The sequence below is a fragment of the Panthera uncia genome, chromosome D4, assembly GCF_023721935.1.
Source record: "Panthera uncia isolate 11264 chromosome D4, Puncia_PCG_1.0, whole genome shotgun sequence".
Taxonomy (NCBI): Eukaryota; Metazoa; Chordata; class Mammalia; order Carnivora; family Felidae; genus Panthera; species Panthera uncia.
The window spans coordinates 2,744,368-2,750,367 of NC_064807.1; the positions used below are offsets into that span (position 1 = coordinate 2,744,368).

General features: G+C 52.4%; 1 protein-coding gene across 1 annotated transcript in view; it reads right to left on the bottom strand.

Annotated features, from left to right (window-relative positions):
• The window catches only part of SHC3 (SHC adaptor protein 3), a 46,461-nt gene extending 44,520 nt beyond the window's left edge, over positions 1 to 1,941 (bottom strand). Inside the window, exon 1 of the mRNA XM_049640458.1 lies at positions 1,882 to 1,941. The gene's annotated coding sequence lies outside the window, so the exon portion shown is untranslated. The remainder of the gene's footprint in view (positions 1 to 1,881) is intronic.
• Positions 1,942 to 6,000: the final 4,059 nt, after the last annotated feature.

Sequence of the window (6,000 nt, forward strand, 5' to 3'; positions counted from 1 at the left end):
CAACAGGAGCACACAGATTCTGGGACTCGCAACAGGCACAGCCACAAACACGTCATAACACGTCATGTGCACACGGGGGAGGACCCTCGGGCGTCAGCACCGTCCGCGAGCAGGCAGCTCCCGTGGAGACGAGTCTCCTGTCACTCGTAAGCCCAGGAAAGGGCCACGGGCCAGTGCTCACAGCTTCCAGGCTCAGATACTGGTTCCAGCCCCCCGGGAGCTAAACGGCAGAGCCAGAGGAGCAGGGCGCAGCTCGAGGGGCCGATGAACATCCCGTGGAGTCTCGAGACTGCTCACTGCTGGGGGCCTTGGGCCGGAACGTCCTCCAGGCCGGTGCTCACACGGACGGCCCGGCACAGGGACGGACCACCGGGCTCAGCTCAGTTAAAATCCTTGGCACAGGGCCCAAAGGACTGTGTTTCCCCACCAGCCATCCCTGCCCGCCGCCCCCCCAACCCCCAAAGGCCAACACTTGTATCTGGGTCCAGGGCCCCCAAGCCATCTTCCCTGTCAGATTAGAACACGCCCTCTTTTGATATGCTAATTACCGCTGGTTCTTAAGCCGTTTTTAATCTGACAGAGCTGTTTACAAATAGAGAGGCCTGGGCCCCGTCCCCCGAGATTCTGATTAAGTCATACCCGAGGCCATCAGCCTTGTTTCTGCCACCCTCCCCGGGCTCTGAAAGAGGACGCTCCCTAGCTCTGTCCTCAGACCCCCTCCTAGTGACCCTACGTGACAGTCAAGATTCAAAATTCTCTGCCTGGAACCCAGCTGCCTTACGGCTTCACGGATGTCCTGAGCTATAATGACAAAACCCACCCGGGGGGGGGTGGGGGGTGTCAACAAGCCGGCCACCTGCCTGCAAATCTCAGCCCGAGGACGGATTCAGGGACATCAGAGGTAACGCCTCACGACAGAGCAATAGAGTCCGGGCACAGACAGTCCTGACAGTGGCTATTTAGTTCTGTACCTGCCAGACTTCTAACCAGAGAGGTTTTCTGAGCTTTCTCTTAATCCACTTTCTCCCTGGCCGTCTAACCATCTCCAGAGTGAAAAAGTCAAACCCAAGGTTGAATGTATAGTCCCTGGAGCTGGGTGACATGGGCCTGAGCCCAGCCTACCCCTACCCACATCTCTGTGCCTCAGTTTTCATCACCTGTAAAACGGGGATATCCCGTGGCACTCTGGAGCTGGTTGTACTGGCTAATGAGAGACAATTATTAAATTTTTAGGAATTTTGGGAGCTGGCCGTTAAAAACAGCTGCTATGAAAAGTTAATTTATGTAAACTTACAAACAAATAACTTACATTAAAAAAAAAAAAAAAAGACAACAAGTACTCAAAACTCCTCACTTCCCAGCTGCTTTTGCTACGTTACCGGTCACCTGTGCCGCTCAGGCCTTTGTGCCCGCTGCACCTGTGAACCAGGTGGAAACACCGTGAGATGACGTGTCACTGCGCGTCCTCCGGGATGTCGCTAGAGCCTGGAAGGGGCCTGGCGGAAGCACGTATGCCACGGAAACTGGCAAACGGGACAGATGAGCGGCTTCGTGCTCTGAACCCTGAGGGCTGCTGGTTAAATTTAGCAGCACGGCACCCGGGTGTTCACCACCAACTGTTCTAGCAAAGAGAACTAACGCCCATAGAGGCTTCGAGGGGCACCAGCCCCGTCTTCCGTGCCGTCTCCTCACCGTCTACAGGTCTGGGCCAATAGGGCACAACTGGGCGCTGACTTGCCGGCCGTCCTGCCAACCCCAGGGCAGGGGGACCCCGAGCTCCCGTCGCTTGGAAAGTGCCGACAGCCAGGCGGTGACAGGGGGCCCTGACGGGCGGGGCGTGACCGCAGGTGCTGCGTGGGGAGGCAACACAGAAGACAGTACCTTTCTCTTCCTGAAGGCTCCCTTGGCGCCAGGGACGGCTTCGCAGACGCGGCTGATGGCTTCCCTTAAGGGGGCAGGAAGAGAGATCCATTTGTCACATCAGTCAGGATCCTGCAACCAAGAGACCACACGCGCGCGTCCCCAGGGGAGACACCTGCCCGTGCAGTTCAGCGTAGACAGAGCGGCTCCCCATGCGGGGGTCACCCGGTTCCCTCTCTGGCAAACAGAACCGCGCAAAATGCAACCAGGTCGTCCTGAACCTCCCGCTGGCAGTGCCCTAGTGCCTCCTGTTGGCGTGGCTGTATCCTAACAGTGTGACGGGTGTCGACGCCACAGTCCGTCTTACGCTGGGCTGGGATTCCGTTTAGTGGACCATTACCAGGGCACGTGGTCTCCCGGATGTTCCCTTCAAGGCCACGGTCCCGGCCCTGACCAAGCACCGCTACGGGTCACCACCCTTCCAAGGTGAATCAGAATGTTATCAGAAGAAATTTGGCTTTCTGAGTATTATGTCCAGCGTCTGCAGTTAGTAAATATCACAAAACCAAGAGGGTTCTGAAGGCGGAGAGGCGCTCGGGTGATAGACAAATGAGCAAGAAATAAGGTCAGTGCCGGGCAGTCCCCGGAGCACCCGTTTATTGAGCAGCTACCACGTGCAGGTGCTGCCCTGAGGAAAGGAGGCAAGGAGGGCCCTAGGCCTAGGGGCACCTGGCTGCAGAGGGTTCGCCCGGGCAGGACACCTCGGGACGTGGGGAGGGTGCGAGATGGACCGGCTGGAGGCCGCTGGGGTCCAGATGCTGGGCCTCCAGGTGGGGAGGACGTGCTGGTAGCAGGTGCTTGAAAGCAAATGGCTCAACTCCGGGAGCGGGCCTCAGTGGGTAATGACAGGGATACGCCAGAGGGGGCTCCAAAGTCAGGAGCCCAGAAAGGGGATGGGTGAACGTGTCAGCCCCCTCGTGGGGACGGACACAATCGTAAGAGAGCACAGGAAGAAATAAGCGGGGATTTGGACACACCACCGGACAAACAGGGTAACGGGTCCTCAGAAACATTCTGCAAGCTTTCTACGTGAAATACTTGAAATCATTTTCTGTCGTCTAGAAATCTAATCCCCACCACAAGATAATGCTCTTAAGAGAGATCTGTCCTTGTCAAATTACCATTCAGGTGAGGCTCACATTTGCCATTGAATTCACTGCAGAGAGTGGGGAGAGACTATTCTAGAAACTCAAATACCGTGAAGGCTGTAGCCTGAATCACCATGACTCAGACAAAGTTCCTTCAAAAGGCATGAATGTTTTCAATGTTTATCCTTAGCCATTTGTTTTATAATAATGCTCCAACTGTGGTTCTATCAAAATGATCACCCAAGTACCTTTTAAAAGGCAGTTCCTATTGAGGAAGGTCAAGCTGTCTCTTTATGGAACTATATAAACCCCAGCATCTGCATCTCTATTTTCTCTGTCTAATTTAAAAACAAGAAGCAGCAGCAGCTCGGCACATCTCTGCACTGTGCTTGTTATGACACATTCGGCTGAGCAAAGCGCCAAAATCCGCGATGGTCCCAGCAGGCCGGGAAGATACCCCACGGCAGGAAGCTTTCTGTAGGTCTCTCCTAAAATATCCGTAACAAACATCGGATTTCTTTCCCGATCCACCAACGCGGGCGATGAGAGAAAGAAATCAGCCTTGGGCGACAGCCTCCCAAGAGGATAGCTGTCAGTGGGGTCACCTGTACAGCATGTGTCTGAGCCAGTGGGCCACGCAGGTCAGGCCACAGGCCTCCCTGGCTGCCCGTGTGCCACTTCTGTGGGGGAGGCGGACACAGCCCAAGAAGTCCATTCCGTCGAGCAAATCCTCCCCAAGAGACTCCGGCGGCATCCCAGGGCACATTCAGAGACTCCATCTTCTGTCCTTAAGATGTGCAAATGTCAGAAATTCCAGAAAGTTCTCTGAGCTCCACCACCCAAAAAAGTCCTAAGGATCCCCTGTGTGAGATTTACAATCCCCCAACGTGGTTGCAAATCAAGCTACTCTTCAGAAAAAAATGTCCTCTGTCCATCAGTTTGCTTCTAATGCTCCCACGATAACCTGCGTGCATGTGAATTCTCACCACACGGAGGCTGATGGCGTCCATCTCCCTTTGAAATAAGAATGTGGCGGAACGTAGTAACTGCCACACTTAGATGCCTGATGCTGACACAAGAAACTTTAACTCCACCGTCTGACTGCAAGGGTAACCATTCTCATCGTCCCTCTTTACCACCTACACCTAGCACAGCACGTTTTGGTGAACGGTACTGTCTCAACTTTTCATTCAGCAAAAATGATTTGGCTTTCTGTAATTCCACTGAGTCCTCGGGTCAGTCTCGGGTGGCGGTGCACCTCTGTTTTTAATGGAGATCGCTCAACCACCTGTTCAGCATGACCCCACTGGGGCGAGCCAAACTGTGACCTGAGAGCTCAGCTAACGGGAATGTGGACTCTCTGGCACGACCCCAGTCACCTGGGAGTAACTGAGCCTCACTCCATCCTGGTCCCACCATCTCTCCCATTCAGTATGAAGTTCTCATCATGAGAGCCAGCTCCTCCCACACGTCATACCTGTCACGCTGGAGGGCGGGATTTGAGAACTGGGTCCTTTGGAATCATGTAGCCCCATTTTTGTCCCCACTCAGCCATCTCAGCCTGCCCACCCCACCTCCCCAAACACACACACATTTCACAGACTAAAACAATAAATAGTAGGTGTCCCAAGTGGTGATTTCTGCCATCAGGGGTTTATGTTCTAGCAGGCGGAGGGGCAATAAATAAACACGTGGAACGACAAAGTGCGATCCACTTCATGAAGAACCAAAAAGGAGAGACATACCCGGTGAAGGGTAGCCGAAGACGTCACCCCACACAGGCCATGCCGGCAGACGGAGTATTCTGAGCTGAAGGCCACGGAGAAGTAGCAGGCCCCAGAAGAGCTCTCTGCCCTCCCGCCATTTGCCCAAAAGCAGGTCATAAATCTGTACACACAGCCTGTGCCCCTCTCCACAGGGAGGAACGGAGGTGAGCCACAGCAGCCCTGAGACACAGCAAAGGAACTTGGGCTGCAGCTAGCTCCCCCTTCCCATCAATTCCCCCCACCCCACCCCACCCCTGTCCACGCACTTGCCTCCCCACATGTCAACAAGGGGTTCTCCAACAGGGTCCCCCCTAGAAACCCCAAATTCTTTTCCTGGGTTTTGTCACTTCCCTATGGATTTCTTGTTCTTTGGTAAGATGTGAGATAAGCACAAGTTCTAACCACTTCTTTGAGTTACTCATCACTGAGTTTCCCTGCCTGCATGTGTACTGTATACATTCATCACCTGCTTCCCTCCTGTTAGTCTGTCTTTTGCCTGCCTTATTTGCAGAACCCTAGCCAGAGAACACAGGAGGGCAGAGTGAAAAAGTGTCTTCCTCCCGTGGAGTGACAAATACGGTAATACATACATACCCAAGGGGGACAGAATGACCAGTGAGTGGTGTTTCAGTGTCTGGGCAGCATTCAGGAAAAAAATCACACTGGGTTTCCATCTTGCACCTTATATGCAAATAAATCCTAAATGGATTGCAAACTTAACTTCAAGGTAACAAAACCATAAAAGTACTTAAAAAAAAGGAAAAAACCTGGGAGGAATTTTTTTATATTATCTTTGAGTGGAAGGATGATACAAATCTTGAACATAAAAGGAAATATTGACACACTCCAGAGCATAAAAATAAAATTTTATGCAGAAAAAAAAACTGTAACATTTCATAGTCAACAAGTTAATTACCTTAATATAACTTAATAAGGAAAATATCAAAAACCCGATGCAAAATGTTAAAAGATACAGAGTTCACAGCAAAGGACATACAAACAGCTCTTGGAAATAGGAACAAATTTCTTGGCTTTACTCAAAATAAGATTATAAACTAAAGCCTATGCTAACATGCCACTTAAACAGCCAAAGGTTCGAGCTTGAGACATTATAAGAAAGCCCCGCATGTGGGTAAGAAGCAGTTCAGCACAGCCTCTGTGGGGCAGACTGGCCTCATCCTAGGAGAACGGGACTCCCACAGACCCTCCATCCAGCAGACCCACTC